This window comes from Tenrec ecaudatus, unplaced genomic scaffold (genome assembly GCF_050624435.1).
Source record: "Tenrec ecaudatus isolate mTenEca1 unplaced genomic scaffold, mTenEca1.hap1 Scaffold_57, whole genome shotgun sequence".
NCBI classification, from domain to species: domain Eukaryota; kingdom Metazoa; phylum Chordata; class Mammalia; order Afrosoricida; family Tenrecidae; genus Tenrec; species Tenrec ecaudatus.
Genome location: NW_027459480.1, coordinates 757,485 through 773,792, shown reverse-complemented (window position 1 = coordinate 773,792; position 16,308 = coordinate 757,485). Strand labels below are relative to the sequence as shown.

Sequence of the window (16,308 nt, the reverse complement as noted above, 5' to 3'; positions counted from 1 at the left end):
TTTCTCAGAAGCTGCAGATTGTTATGTGACATCACCCTGTGTTTAAATGTTAGTGATTATGCCATTTAAAAAACAAATGTGTGAGCCAACTGGGGGTAAACAAGACTCGTTTCAAACACCAGCTCTGTCTCCTCTAAGGGCCCGTGTACAACTGCGACAACACAACAGTGGGTCCTGCTGGGTCTCCATTAGCATCTGGGAGGAAGGTTATTTATTACAGGGAATCCTACCTTTGTCCCTTGGTGTTAATTGCAGACTCACTGGGTGACGGATTGTATCTGACACGTACCACGTTTGCCGCAGCAAACACCAACACTTTGTCAAACTCCGTTTGGTATTGCTCCATCCCTCCATTATTCTCCCTAATGACAAAAATAATTAACACATTCATATAAAAGCACAGGATGAGGAAAGCTTTAATTTATGCATCTAGTTCAGGGTCATCCCTCTTATCAATATATGACAATCTAATGACGCTTAATTAAAAAGTAGCAGTGAAGCAATTTAGGAAACTGAGGGATTGTCACGAGTCCTGGTTGTGACAGCATGTTTTGTGCACCATGGAAGATAACAGATTTGTCTTCTGTGGTATCTCATATCCATCATCCCCAAACTACCTGCCCTTAGGGGTAGAGAGAGCGAGCTTGTCTTTGAAAAAAGTGCCTGGGTTTGGTAGCCGCTCACAGGATGGCAGGTGTAATGTATTATGAGAACTTAACAAGGCTCTGAGAAGACAGCTATTGGAAGGTCTGGCTGGAGGGCAAGGTCATGGCCCTGAAGGATTCAGGATCCAGAAGTCAAGTCAGAACTGGATGCCAGAGACTTTCTCAATCCAGCCCTCTTTGCCCCTCCCCAAGGCCAATACATTTCTAAGGGTTATGGATTCTACTTCAGAATCTTTCTCAAACCCAAGGCCCTCTTCACCATTATTGTCTAGACCTGGTCACCCCTTGCCTTATAAATAAAAATATAGGTTTATTGTAAGTCTGGGTCTGTTAGGTTTCTCGGGTGGGAAATGTCTCGGGCCTTGGCTACACACTGGAAAGAAATTCACACCAAAGTCTGGTTGGTAATCCGAGTGGGTTTATGTACATGAGAGAAGAAGGTTCCGGCGTTACACTAAACTGAACACGGGCACCCTCATGACACTGCACACTCAGCCCTGCTGAGTGGAAGGCAGAGAAGCAGCTGAAGGGAAGGGGCGGTGGTCTCCAGATTCCAGCCTTTTAAGGGCTTTCAGCTGGGAGGCGTCAAGTAAGCTCTCCTGGCTAGGGCTTAGCCCGCATTGGCTTCCAACCTCCTGTAGGGGGCCCCCTAAGCATGGAGAGGAACAACCCCTTGTCTTGCTACCTAACCGGTCTACATTCCTGCATGGCTGCATTGAGATGGAACTAGCCCCTTTAGACAGCCTGAGGGGTTCACCAGGAGACATGGGCCCCAGTGTTCCCTGTGACCACCTTAAACCTTAAACTACTGTTGGAGTTTATATTACCTGCGTGGGTCTGTGGGCATGGGACGTTTCCATGCCAGAGACCTGAAGTTACACAAATAGGCATCCAGAACAGAACTCATACAGGCTCTAATAAGATGCTCAGATGCTTCTCGCTAGGATGAGAATTTAACGAATTGTGCGTGAGCAGTTCAGATCTTGTAAGGGAGAACAGGTCAGTAGGGTATCCAGAGAAGAGAGCAAAGGTCAGGGGAAAGGGAGGGGGCCCACAGACATCTGTGCTCTGTGTTTGGCCACAAGACAAGAAACCGGGTCTCCTTGCAAAAGAAAGCAGAACAGCAAGTCCCTCAGAACTACGACATTTTTAAACATGACCTATACAACACTCGGCTCTGGGAGGCGCCTTGGAAAACCATAAACGCCCTAAAAGAGGGGCAAGGAGGAAGCCCAAGTCTTTGATTTTCCCTGCTGTGCTTTCAGTGTTGAAATGTCTGTGCACGGAGCCTTTGAAATTTCAGAATCAGAGAGTGGATTCACAAGCCAAGCTCCTGCTTTATTCTTCAATGCATTTTGGCCCAGCTTCTCCTTGGTGAGACATGTAACAGAAATTCTGGACTTAGGAGCCACTTGGTCCTTGGACACTAGGAGATTTCAGTGGAATCTGAAACAGGGCTCTAACCACCAGCTGGACTGGCCTAGGAAGCCCAAGTATTCAGTCTCCCAAACACCAACCTCCCGTTGCTCTTCATCTGCCTGCACCTTGTTCAGCTTTAGTTGTCCGTGGAAGCGTTTGGCACCCATCTGATGCTTCGGAACCCAGAAAGGAGGAAAGGTAAAACTGGGATTCAAATGAAACAGACTTAAGCAGGACCATAGCCAAGATGTGCCCAGGGCTCCTCGCAGCATTTGTCACCTCCATTTCCCTCTTCGGACTCAGACGTGGCAAGGTTCAGAAACAAGCTTTACCAGAAAGAACAGCTGTGAACCCAGCCTGCTTCCAAGTGAGAAAAAGCCCTTTACACATGAGTTCCTGAGGTCAGCCCAGCCCTGTGCGTCCCCACCCCTCCCAGAGTCCCTGGCTCTCTGGCGAAGCATTAAAGCAAGTGGAAGCAGAGATTTGCTCAGAATAAAAAAATCGTTTTTCACAATAGCACGGCACGTTCTGGATGGCAATCACGGCTGCACAAACCATATCCGTCCTCCAGCCATAATGTTGGCGCCTCAGTGACCACGCACATACATTGTGTGGTGAGACTCAGAGCCTATTCCATTTGTGGTCAATTGTTTCCTCCCTCTCCATACTTTGCACTTAGGAGACATGCTCTCTGGAGGTGGTTGAGGCTTGTCTTGTCACCAATAATCATCTCCTACACCTTCCTTTACAGTCACTAATTTGATGTGTTCACTCAAAGAAATGCCAATAATATGAGGTTTCAGAGGAGAGCTCCTAGAGCTCCCCCAGACAACAAGGAGGCCGAGTGTCACCGTCATTATCCTGAGCTGGGAGGGGGCACTAGTGTTCTGGAAGCTGGGGATCCGTCACTGCCTGCCCACCGCACAGACAGAGCAGGTGCTGGTTATAATTGTCTAGACGTCCTGCCATGCTGAGTTGAAAGTCAAACCCGTAAACGCTGCCCGACTACAATAACACTGGAGTACTCAGACATTTCTGCATCATTGCTGGGTGAAAATATACTGAGTGGAGTTGGATGAGATGGCAGCAAGTGCCTAAGGAGGGGATGCTGTGGGAATACCAACAAGATGACTGTCAGTCGCCGTTTCCTCCTCTCGTCTGCTTTTCCCCCCCTTTCTTTCAGGACCAAAAGACATGACAAATATGTAAGGAAACAAATTTGTTCATTTTTAGAGGAGTCTCCCACCCCACCCCACCCCCATCCAACTCTGGCCTCCTTTGAGCAAGCCAGTAGAACTTTTTTTTTTTTTAAACCTGGCTTCTACTATGGCAATTTCCGGAGTTGCTATGTGGCTGTGTTTAAAAGTCGCCTTTGGGATCCAGAGCACAATCCTTGTCACAAAGGCATTCTCCCAGTCCCAAATAGCAATGCGACCTCCTTTCAGAAGGTTGTTCTTGTTTCTGTAGACCCATAAAGGAGTTCAAGCTGTTGAACTTGACCGTGGTTGTCGAGTCAGCCTCTCATGGGCACCTCATGGGAAGCGGAGCAAACTATGCCAGTCTGTGCTATCACCAGGTCTGGGAGGGGAAGCCAACCGTGGCGGGCCAGAGGTCGATGTGTGGATGGAGATGATCAGGTCTTTCGTCCTTATTCTATTTCAGTCTGGAAACATCACATTTGTGAGTGGTGATACTGAGAGGGTTGTGGGAGTGTGGATTGGAAAGAGGGAACTGATTACAAGTATCTACATGTGACCTCCTCCCTGGGGGACGGACAACAGAAAAGTGGGTGAAGGGAGACATCGGAGCGGTCAAGAACCTGCCTTTTCAATTCCTCCATAGGGAGGCATGGTTGACGGTCATGGTCAACCCCAATGGCTGGATTGAATTCACCTGGCCCAGATGGGCCAATCCAGGTGTAATGCCCACCTAGGTGTACCACCCCTTCCTGGCCGGAAGTTTGAACCTGAGCATATGTAATGGATGACCCAGTCCCTATGCTAAACCACCTAATAGTATTTGCAAGATGCCAAGCACCGTTCTAAGCTTTTTGTGTATAATAATTCAATTATTCCACTAAACAAGCCTATGTGTGGACTCTAGTTGGCCTCCTTTTAGAGATGAAAAGTCAGTGGCACAGGATGATAAAGTCATGAGCCTAGGACCACACAGTGAGGAAGTGGGAAGGAGAGATTTGGACCCAGGCTGCAGAGCCCATGCCTTGGGTGCCTACAGCTGCCATGTAGGACACAGAAAAGCATGGAGCAGACTCGGCGTAAGACATTAGGGAGTTGGGAGGAATGTAGCATGAATGTATGTGCTATGACTTCATGAGAGTAGCTACTACTCAGATCCAGAAGAGAATACAAGCCTTTTGCAAAAAATATGTTTGCCAAGAGAGGGTGGAAAACTGTATCTTGTGCGAAATCCCCCCAACCTGCACATGTGCATAGCTATTTCAGGAGGTTCCAAACAATGTGTGCTGTGCAGCAAACCAAACTGAGCTCAGGGGGAGCTGGTCTGTGGGTTATGTTAGCCAGAAAGTGAGCAGTTTGAACTCACCAGCCACCACTCCAAGGGAGAAAGAGGAGGCTTTCTGCTCCCATGGACTTAGAGCATTCGAAGTGGCAGGGAGCATTTCCATGCGTCCTATGATTAGGATCTCAGAGGGTGAGGGTGGAGTTGGTTGAGACCTGTCTTCAGGGCATTTCCCAGAAGGGCTTCCTGCAGTGGCTCTGCCTTCAGGAATGTCTGATGACCTTGAGGGCAGCAAAGTCCTAAACACACTCAGGGGCAGTGGTTCTCAACCTTCCTAATACAGGTCCTCTTGTTGTGGTGATGCCCCCCTCCCCCAACCATTAAATAATTTTCTTGCTACTTCATCACTGTAATTTTGCTACAGTTATGAATTGGGTGAACCCTGTGAAAGGGTCATATGACTCCCAAAGGGGTCGCAACCCACAGGTTGAGAACCACTGCACTAAGGGTTCCCCTCCCAGGCAGCCCTACCAGTGTCTGGTGTGCATAGTTCTGTGAGGTGAGAGAAATGGACTTAGTGTCTGCTTCTGGTGACAGTTGATGCAGGTGGGCTTTCTCCCTATGTCAAATCCCTCTCAAGCCATTTGTCACCACAACAGAGGGAGCCATGCACAAAAAAGCAAGAAGTGGATGCAGCACAGCAGGACAGCAAGCAGAACAATGATTGAATAAGCACAATTCACTTCAATCATGAATCGGGTGCCCTTGAGATGTGAGGAAGACCCCAGTCTAGTGACATTAGATCAGGTTTAGGGATTGAGTGAAGGGACCCCTCTTGGCTCCCCTCAGCCCCTATTTTGCTTTCCCATTGACCCTGACCCTTGCATCGTGATTGGTCCTTATTCCAGCATGATGGTTGGTTTCATAACCACCGCATATGGGAATGTGTTAGTCGATAGGTTATACAGGCACAGTCTCTGGAATGGGTAAGTGAGGAGGCGATTTGGGCTCGCTCATGCAGACCTCTAGTTGTCCTTGACATGACTGGTAGAATGGATCATGTGAAGTGATTTGAGATTGGCGTTGAGATCTGATAGGTCATGCAGACTTCTAGCTGATCCTGGCAGTACCCTATTTTAAGGAAACAGAATGTTTGGCGTTTAAGTCGTATTTGAGCTTAAATTTTGAGCAATAGGCTGTGGCTCACAGTTAGAGTCTATGTGGAGACCCTACATCCATTTTGAGGGGCCACAGATTCAGCCACCATTGAGTTCTTTCCTACTGCTGACTGGCAGTGGAAAGTTTGTCCCTCAGGCAGTGTGCTTGCGTCCACTCCCCGGGCCAGACTCAACGATATATGGTAGTGTGCACATCCCAATGAAGGTCCCGCTCATGCTCTCACAGGCATTCCTGAAACTCCATGAATTGATCTGTCTTCAGTCACAATTTTGTGACAAAGTTGATTGTTTTCTATGTCTTATTTAAGTTTTCAGGAGCCCAGGTGGTAATGCTGGATAGTGTTGGACTATTAAGAGCAAGGTCGCTGGATCAAAGCCACTAGTCATTCCCCAGGAGAAAGATGAGGTTATTGCTTCCTGTAAAGGTAGCAACTTCAGGATCCCTACACAGAGTCACTATGAGTCAGAGTCAGCAGGACAGAATGGGTGTCATTTTATTTAAGTCACTATGGCTGTGGGTCCTTCCGACACCATTGTGGCCTCATGCGGATGCTGTCCTTCATCCAGAACAGCAGTTTGTGCCTTTTTCTTGTGTAAAACTTAGCAAAGGAGTTCCTAATAAAATATAGTTGAATTGGGAGTCATTTTCCCCTAAAAACAAAGTAAATACATAAATAGAAACGAGACTATGGTGCTAATAACCAGTTGGAGAGTTGAGAGAGCTGAACTCTCAATCCTGATAGAAACCCATTGTGACTGAGCACCTGCTCAAGGTCATCCACAGCCTATGAGGTTGAGCCTATGTGTTGGGGAGTACTTGTGTACATAAAGTTAACAATTTATCTTTCTAAAGATTCTGTCTAAAACTTACTTTAAATAATAAGTTTTCCCCTGGGATAGGTAAAGTTCAGGGAGTTTTACACCCTAGCATCCACCCACTCTCAGCAATCATCATGTTAGGCCAGAGGAGGCAAATCACACCCACTACCCAGGGAGCACTGCTTCCAAAAGCACATTGCCTGTGCCGGGGCAGAGGGGAGGTACCCGGACCAGAAATGCTGACAGAGTGGAACCAGAGAGCTCAGCCCCCAGCTTCCAGAGGGAGCAGCTGTGATGGTTCACTTCTGGATGAATATGTTTAAGCAAAGGCCAAGGGCATGACTTGGGCAGCACGAAAAGCAGATGTGCAGAGGTTGTTCACTGCATTCCAGAAGGTCACACACTCTCCGGAGGCTCCTTGGCTCAATGGCAGGAAGTCATTGGTGGCTTCCACCTTCAATCCCAAAAGGTCACTGCCGTCCAGTGGATTCCAACCACAGTGACCCTATATGGAGTTTTCAAGACTGTAAATCTTCATGGGAGCCAGCAGTCTCATTGTCCCCCTTGGGACAGGGAGTTAGCAGCCCGTTTTGCCACCAGGGCTCCTTCCTCTCTAATTCTGGATCCAGTCCCTCCGAATATCCTGCCCTGCCCTTGTCTAGGCTTCTTAAATGCGTTCCACGCAGCTTATTTTAGTCTGGGTGCATTCGAGAAACAAATCCACAGAAAAACTTATGTATAAGAGAGTTGTGTGTAAAGGGTGAGTGCACATCAAGAAAACATGCTCGTATGTGCTTATGCACCCGATTTGTCTTCAGCGATCATGTCGGGGTAGTCTGGTGTGCTTTTTCCATGTGGGCTTTGTTGTTTCTTAGCTAGATGGCCCCCTGTTTATCTTCCAGCCTTTAAGACCCCAGACGCTATATCCTTTGATAGCCGGGCACCATGGTGCTTAACTACTACACCACCAGGGTTCATTAGCATGTGACTTATCACCTGTCAAAATAGCAGGAGACCAGGTTTCTCCTTTGTGGCCACACCAGGTACTGACAGAACCAAGAACAGAGACACATTTATATATCTTGATTATCATTTGCATATTATATGCCAGGAATCCTTGGAAGTGTCTTGGAATTGTTGTACTCTGGTTCAAATTTCACACACCCTCCCAGTTTCCATACTTACTCTGCCAAACGCCTAGTAACTGATTTGCACCTCCTATCAACTTGGGGAAAAGACCCTATGCCAGATATAGAAGTGGACATACTTGGTACCCAGAAAACCTGTTCAGTGTTTTGAGGGCGGCTCAGCAAACAAAATGGGCACAGTGATTAAGCATTCAGCTGCTAACACAACGGTCAACTCTCTAGTGGTTCTGAAAGAGAAGGGTATGGTAGTTGACCCCCCAAAAGAGTTACAAACTTGGAAACCCTACGGGTATTTGTATAGGGTCGCTATGTGTTCCAATTGAGATGATTGTCATAGGTTGGGTTTGGTTTAACCCGTCTTACTGAGGAGACTCCTTCTTTACACGCGATCAGTTACTTTAGAGGAAAAAGACATGCCTGTCCCAGAACAATCCAAGGACTGGTAAAGGCAACACCCACAAAGACACTCCCTCTGCCTGCCTAACTCTAAAATGCTGCCCATAAAACACTCTGCCTGGTAATATCTGGGCAGCACACTGGGGAGGTGCAGCAAATGTGTGTTGAATGTATGAGGCCATTTCATAGTTTGGCTGCACGATCAGGGTGTCTGTCATAAAGCCGATCTCTTTGACTCCACCTCTCAGCAGAGATGAACACAAGCTTCCCGTTTTTTTCTCGGCAATGTCCTTGTCAAATAAAAGTTCCTTGTAGATCAGTAACTTGCCACAGAGCAAAAGATATGGGAAGAGGCTCATCTTTCTCCTGGCTGTGAAATAGAATGGCAAGCCCCTCCCTTCAACACACACACACACACACACACACACACGCACGCACGCACACACACGCACGCACGCACACACACGCGCGCACACACACCCCTGCCTTACAACTACATTCGGTTGATTAGCAAACAAAGCTCTACAACCCAACTATGTGTTTTTCTTCTCCAGAGGAATGACGGACTTACATACCCTGCATTGTCTTTTTTTAATGGAATTGCCCCAGTTCTCCTCACCTTTCCTTAGATAGTGCAGTGAACTATTAGATGACTGCAGGTATTGAAAACTAGTACTGATTTCCAGTTTGTGTCACCTTTGGCTTTGAGCACCCTCCACTTCTCTAGTAAGCTTTCCATTGCTTTGGGGAAAATTTTCTCTTTCTGAATTTATTATGTGAGGGGGGAAGGGTAATAATTAATGTGGCTATGGAGGACTATCCTTCATGACCTAAACTCATTAAGGGGCAGTGCCTGATGGAGCATCAGGTTGGAGGAAGGCTTTTTAACAACCTGCATTATACAGATGACACAATTTTGCTGAAAATGAGAAGGACTTGATTCACTTGCTGATGAAGATGAAGGATTAAAGCCTTCAGTTTGGATTATGACTCAAGGTGGAGAAAGCCCAGACCCTCACAACTGGACCTATTGATAACATCATGATAAATGGAGGAAAGTTCGAAATTGTCAAGGATTTTGTCTTGCTTGAATCCACAATCAATTCTCATGGAAGCAGCAGAGAAGAGAACAAATGACACATTTCACTAGTCAAATCTGCTACACGAGACCTCTTTAAAGTGTTGAAAAGCAAGAGATTACTTTGAGGACTGGGGCGGGTTGACCCAGGCCATGGTATTTTCAACTGTCTCATATTTATGTGAAAGTTGAACACTGAATAAGGAAGACCAAAGAAGAATAGATACATTTGATTAATAGTGATGTAAAAGAGTAATGAATGTACCATGGACTGCCAAAAGAACAAACCCATCTAACTTGGATGAAGGACAGCCAGAATGTTCCTCAGGGCAAGGATAATGTGACTTCGCTTTAACTTTGACATGTTGTCCGGAGAGATCAGTCCCTGGAGCAGGACATCGTGTTCTGGAAAGTAGAGGGGCAATGAAAAAGAGGAAGGCCTTCAACAAATGGGATTGACACAGTGGCTGCAACAATGGGCTCAAACTTAAGAACAACTGTGAGAATGGTACAGTACCTGGCAGTGTATGATTATGTTGTATGTATGGTCACAATGAATCCAAACCCTCCCTATGACACTGAACAACAACAACAACAACCTGACTGAATCCTCTGGGAGGACTCTTGAATGTGAGAAAAATGGAATGAAGCCAGCAGAAGGATTGGAGGATGTCTTAAGTTCCTGTCTTAATCTCCTTAACCAAAAATTATCCAACAAGTCAGTAGCCTTAAAACACTTTTCCCACTGCTTTTGAGCTTACAGGTTCAAATTTGGGGTGCGACTCTAGGTCAGGGTCCTTCTTTGTGGATACCAGAAAGTTCCTTGGCATTCCTCGCTATCTTTCTCCCCGTACTGTGTGTTACTGGGTCTATCCTGGCCTTTAACTCAGAAGTGTTTAGGTTTAGGCTCAAGCCTATTCTCATATGGCCACATTTTTTTTAACATTTTATTAGGGACTCATACAACTCTTGTCACAATCCATACATATACATACATCAATTGTATAAAGCACATCTGTACATTCTTTGCCCTAATCATTTTCTTTTTTTACATTTTATTAGGGGCTCATACAACTTTTATCACAATGCATACATATTCATACATCAAATGTATAAAGCACATCCGCACATTCCCTGCCCCAATCATTCTCAAAGCATTTGCTCTCCACTTAAGCCCTTTGCATCAGGTCCTCTTTTTTTTCCCTCTCCCTCCCCGCTCCCCCCTTGCTCATGTACCCTTGGTAATTTATACATTGTTATTTTGTCATATCTTGCCCTATCCCGAGTCTCCCTTCCCCCCCTTCTCTGCTGTCCATCTCCCAGGGAGGAGGTCACATGTGGATCCTCGTAATCAGTTCCCCGTTTCCAACCCACTCACCCTCCACTCTCCAGCATCGCCCCTCTGACTGACCCATCTCCTCTTCTAAACCCCTCTATGAGGGGATCTCCAGTGGCCATATGGCCTCATTTATATTACAAAAGAACTCCCTTCTTTTCAAACAGGATCATGTCCACCAAGGCTCAAATTTCTCACATATTTTGAGGGGGCTACAGATCAATCCATAATGGTTCTTTTGGGTAGCTGTAACAAATGGCTACCAATCGAGTGACTTAAACAGCAGGCATCTGTTCTCTCACTTTTCTGAAGGGCAAAGGGTTAAAATTAAGGTGTGGGCAAGATTCATTCCTTCTGAGAGCTCTGAAGGAGAATCAAAGTAGCCTCTCTCTGCTTCTGGTCACTGCTGCTAATCCTTGATATTTCTTGGCTTATAGATGCACTGATCCAATCTCTGCTAGTGTCTTCACACGGGGTCTCTGTGTGACCACTCCTCTTCTTATAAGAACACACCAATCAGTGCATGTAGCATCCATCTGAAATCTAAACCCAGAAAGATGGAGCTCTTGAAATCCTTAACTAAGCACATCTGCCAAGACCTCCTCTCCAAGTAAGGCCATAGCCTCAGGTTCCATGTGAATATGAATGTGTGTTTGTGAATGTGATTTAATGTACTACAGAGGGCACGCTTTGGCCTCATGAGGAGTGTTTCGCCAGTACCGGCTTCACAGCCCTGAGATTTCCCAGGCATTTGCCACATTTTCTTGTTTTCCCACCATTTATCCACCATTAGGCCTTTTCCCCTAAGTTAGTCAAGCATCAGTTTCTGTCACTTGTGATCATGACCCTCCCTCCCGCCCAGGTCACAAATTTAAACTGATACAGGCAGTTTCTTTAATGAGCACTATGTTATCCTGATTAGCAAGCATTGCTAAGGAGGGAGGATGAATCAGTGAGAACCCGCTTGCTTCATCTAGCTTTGGGGGCAGTCCACAGAGGATTGATCCCTGAGCCACTAACGAATTTTGCAACTGTCACAGAACAATGCAAATAAGTAAGATCCACATCTGCTGAACACCATCATGAGGTCAAACTGTGTGTAAATAAATGCCTGTTTCAAGGAGTGAGTAAATCCTAAGGTAAGGAGTGACAGGGCTTTGTTGGCATAAACCCAGCAAGGCATTATGGGCCAGATATTAATGAACTCATGCTCCTGGGCCTCACAGAGCCCCAGCTCAACTGCTTCAGCTTGTTGACAAACAAGCACTACCCGGAGAGAGCACTACCATTTCGATGAACAGGGTTGGTTGGGGATGATGCTTCCTAACTTGCATTTTAATACAAATTTGATGCTTCATCTGAGCAATGTGGAAAGAGCATTCAGATAAAAGAGAGGGACAAACATCAAGTGACCAGAGGATGAAACTTCTATCTAATCTGTGCCCACTGGAATTGCTTCATGGGAAGGTATTTTTTGGTGGTGTTGGGTTGTTCCCCTACCTTGCTCCAAGCCTTCCTCCTCATGCCCACCCCCACCCCAGCATACATCCTACTGGGAGAATGTCTCTGAATAATGAAGTTTTAATAAATGAAGCTTTAATGAGCCTGATAGTCTGCCTAAGACCCCTTCAAACTGTAGTCTTTCATTTGTATTCTTCCATCCTTTTTGAAGAAATGAACCTGATGGCAGGTAGTATGTTTCCTTTCCAGGATAGAGCCTCTCGCTGCTGCAGTGGGAGGTGAAACATTAAAAGGCCCTCTGTGGCCATGAGACATGCCCACTCTCCAAGAGACACTGGGCAGGTTTGCTGAAGCTCCTCAGAATTGACTAGTGGCCTTGTCCACCCATCTCAACCAACCCAGTCTTCATTTGCACTCCATGCCCTCTCTGAGCTCCAAATGCATGCTTCATTTGAGGATGACAAAGCCTCTATTTTCTGAGAAGATGCGCAGACATGTGAACTAATCAATGCTCCCCCTGTCCCCAGGGAGTGTGAAATTCTCCCATCATGACCCACCAGCTTCCCTGGAAATTCCTGTCTTAACTCAGGCACTTAATATCATTGGTGTCTCGGCTTCCTTCCTTCTTGCACATCCCCCAGGCATTAACTGTCATCCTTCCTCTCCCTAAAATATACTTTGAATCTATTCACTTCATGCCATCCCTACTGCCCCAAGGTGTGTCTTGCATTGACTATGAAACTAGATTCTGTATCCATTTTCCAGGGCTGTCAAAACAAAGCATCGTAAATCAGGTGGCTTTTAAGAACAGTCCACCACCTGTCTATCAGTTCGTGGTGCAGTGGTAGCTAGAGTGTTGCTGTGAAATTGGAAGCCGTGCCACCGATATGACAAACCCCAGAAGGGTCAGCAACGATGGGCAGGCTTCAGTTGAACCTCAAGCCCTGTGGTGCTCAACCTTCCTTTAATACAATTCCTCATGTTGTGGTGACCCCCAACCATAAAATCATTTTCCTTGCTACTTCATAACTGTAATTTTGCTACTGCCATGAATCGGGTGACTCCTGTTAAAAGGTCCCTGGACCCCAAAAGGGGTCACAACCAACAGATTGAGAACCACTGCTCTAGCCTAAGGCAGACTAGGAAGAAAGACCTGGTGATCTACTTCCAAATATTAACAAATGAAAGCCTTATGGGTCACAACAAAATATGGTCCTATAGAGTGCTGGAAGATGAGCCACTGACCTGCACACAACAGCTACAAAAATAGACTCAAACACACCAACAAAGGCCTGCTGAACTCCAAAGCCCTAACAAACCCACTGCCCTCAAGTCCATGCCAACTCATAGCGGCCCTATAGGACAGGGGCGAACTGTGTATTAGTCTGGGTATGCTAGAGAAAACTCGAGGGAGACTCATGTGTATGACAGAGAGTTGGTGGTTTTTAAAAATCATTTCCCTATTATTTAATCATTTTATTAGGGATTCATCCAACTCTTATCACAATCCATCCATCCATCCATCCATTATAAAGCACATTTATACATTCATTGCCCTCATCATTGTCAAAACATTTGCTCTCCACATAAGCCCCTGGCACCTGCTCCTCGTTTTTCTCCTCCCTCCCCACTACCCCCTCCTTATGAACCCTTGATAATTTTATTGGGGGCTCATACAACTCTTATCACAGTCATTCCATCCATCCATCCATCCATCCACCCATTGTGTGTCAAGTACATTTGTACATGTGTTGCCCTCATCATTCTCAAAACATTTGCTTTCTACTTGATCCCTTGGTATCAGCTCCTCATTTCCCCACTTCCATCCTCCCCCCCCTCATAAATTCTTGATAATATATAAATTATTTTGTCATCTCTTACACATCAAACATCTCACTTCCCCCACTTTTCTGTTGTCCGTCCCCCAGGGCAGAGGTTTTATGTAGATCCTTGTAATCGGTTCACCCTTTCTACCCCACCTTCCCTCCACCCTCCTGGTATTGCCACACTCACCACTGGTCCTGAAGGGATCATCTCTCGTGGATTCCCTGTGTTTCCAGCTCCTGTCTGTAACAGAGTACATGTTCTGGTCTAATTCTACCTTATAAATCAAGAGAGAGAGTTTTATATCAAACAGTAATTATACATTAAGCAAACGTCCCAGCCCAGTGCAGCTCAAATCCATAAGTCTTATATTAGCCCATATGTCTGATACCAATCTATACATTCCTTTTCAGACCCATAAAACATGTGCAGTGATGCTGAATGCAGGATAATCACAGGCCAATGGGTGGAAAGTCTTGTGGATCCAGTGGCATTGTAAGCATCTCAGTGCTGGCAGCGATCTCTCTGAGGCTTCTTTGGCTTCAGAGGTCTGGTCGCATCCATTTGGCTTGCCTTGTGCAATGTCTCCCAAGGAGTAGCAGAGAGAGAGAGAGAGAGGTGTCTTCCACCTCCAAGGAGGAAGTACCAGATTTCTCAGAGTTCTCAGGAGAAGGCTATGCCCACATAAAAATCTCACTGACTATCTCCAGATTGGCAGCCTAGACTCCACGCCTACACTCCTAATCCTTAACGTGAAACAAGATTAGGTGACTACCACAGGCTCCTAATCCATAACAAGCCCATTTATTTTTTCCCTGCATACCGACGCCAATCCAATACCCAAAGCTTTACCCAGAGGGTGGAGATCTACTTCTAAAACATGAATATAGAAAATCGCTTTTGCTTGAAGGCTCTCAAGGAAATGCTCACCGACAACTCCATTCCTATTATCTCACCTCCTCCAAATTAGTCTTCTTCTGGGCTTTTAGTCACACCAAGGTCTCTCCTGCCCCAAAGACTTTACATGCACTGTCATCTCTACAAAGCCCTGAAGTGCCAAGTTCAAAGTTCCAGTTAATCTCCCTGATCCTGAATTTTAAGAACTGTGTGTGTGGGAGGGAAGGGGTTGGGCTGTTTGTTGAACTGCTGGGTTTTGGAGCCATTTGTTATGCAACCTCATTTTGTCAATGACTGGTTAATTAATGCAGCATTCATTTGCCTTTCTTCCACGCACAGCACATGGCTTGTATCTTTGGGATCACTCTTCCACCATGCTCCATCTCCATGCTTCTGCTGGCATTGACCCAATCTGCCAGCTCCAGGCCTGGCTAGTCAGGGCATGACTTTCCTCTCTCCAAAGGGACTGGGTCAGACTCACTATGTGACTCATGCTAGGTTAATGATATCTAACCCTAAAAAATGCCCCAGAAACAATTGCCCCATTGCCAATGAGTCCATTTTGAATCATAGAAGGTCCCTGTGGGGTTTCTCAGACTGTAAATATTTATGTGAGCAGAAAGTTCCATCTTTTTCCCTATGAGGTAGCTGGTAGGGTAGCACTGCCAACCTTGCAGTTAGCAATCCAATGCTTACCTGATAGTACCACCAATGATTAGAAAGGAAAAGAGCCTCTCTCTAATAGAATTCCTGAGCTTCTAGATAAAACTACAGCTGTCACCAGGAAGCCTGCGTGAAACTCAAAAGGAAACAGCACTGAAAGGAAAAGGTTCAAACTCTGATGGTATCAACTGAGTGCCAGAACCCAGCTATTCTTGATGCTCTGTCCCCAGACCTACAAATTCCATAAACCTACCCATTAATTCCTTCTCCTGTTCCTTCCCTTCTCATGCCCCAAGGTACTTTGACTTAGCTTTGAAGGCACTCACAACTTCACGGGTTCTGCCTTGCACAGGTGTCTGCTTGCTTCCAGTTCAGTCCTGACATTGTCCCTATCTTTAGCCATGTTAGGCTTGAGTCCTAGAGCTTTCCTTTGCTTGTCTCCCCATTGCTCTTGTCCTATGAAGTCTGTGGCTTTATCTTTAAGTCTAAGTCCTGCCCTTTCGCTTTCGTAGAAATCTGTCTCTGTATCTTGGCTCGTGGCAGGTTGTGTCCTTCAAAGATGACTGTCCTAATGTTTCACATCGCACATTCTCTTGTTACGAGTTTGTGTTCACTTTTCCAGAAACAGGGCCCGCTTTCCCTCTTCCTTGCATCTTGGCAGGCCTTTGACTATGGCAGAAGTGTTGCTCTGTGACTTCCACCTGGTCGTATTGGGTTGTTCACCATTGGGACCCTGTCAGGATGTTGCAAGGAAGACCAGGCCAAATGAAAATGTCACATATAGGGTTCTTCTTGAGCTCCAACCAATAGAAGTATCAGTCGTGTGAAGGAGTGAGTCTTAAGAGAGCTGCAGCCTCTGTCCTTTGAGCTACCCCAGCTAATGCTTGATGAAGCCAAAACTAGTGTTCTCACTGTGCTCTGCCCAGATTGCAGATTTGTGAGCAAA

The 16,308-nt window shown here is 46.1% G+C and overlaps 1 protein-coding gene across 5 annotated transcripts in view; it reads right to left on the bottom strand.

Annotated features, from left to right (window-relative positions):
• Nucleotides 1-229: 229 nt before the first annotated feature.
• Nucleotides 230-16,308, bottom strand: part of LOC142436750 (thyrotropin-releasing hormone-degrading ectoenzyme-like) — a 252,959-nt gene continuing 236,880 nt past the window's right edge. The window contains exons 3-4 of one of the 5 annotated variants that reach the window (XM_075540219.1): nt 13,992-14,079; nt 230-362 (exon numbers count right to left, since the gene is read on the bottom strand). The gene's annotated coding sequence lies outside the window, so the exon portion shown is untranslated. Of the gene's footprint in view, nt 363-9,452; nt 9,587-13,991; nt 14,080-16,308 lie in introns of those variants that run through there. The other 4 variants (XM_075540218.1, XM_075540217.1, XM_075540220.1 and 1 more) reach the window with 4 other exon arrangements.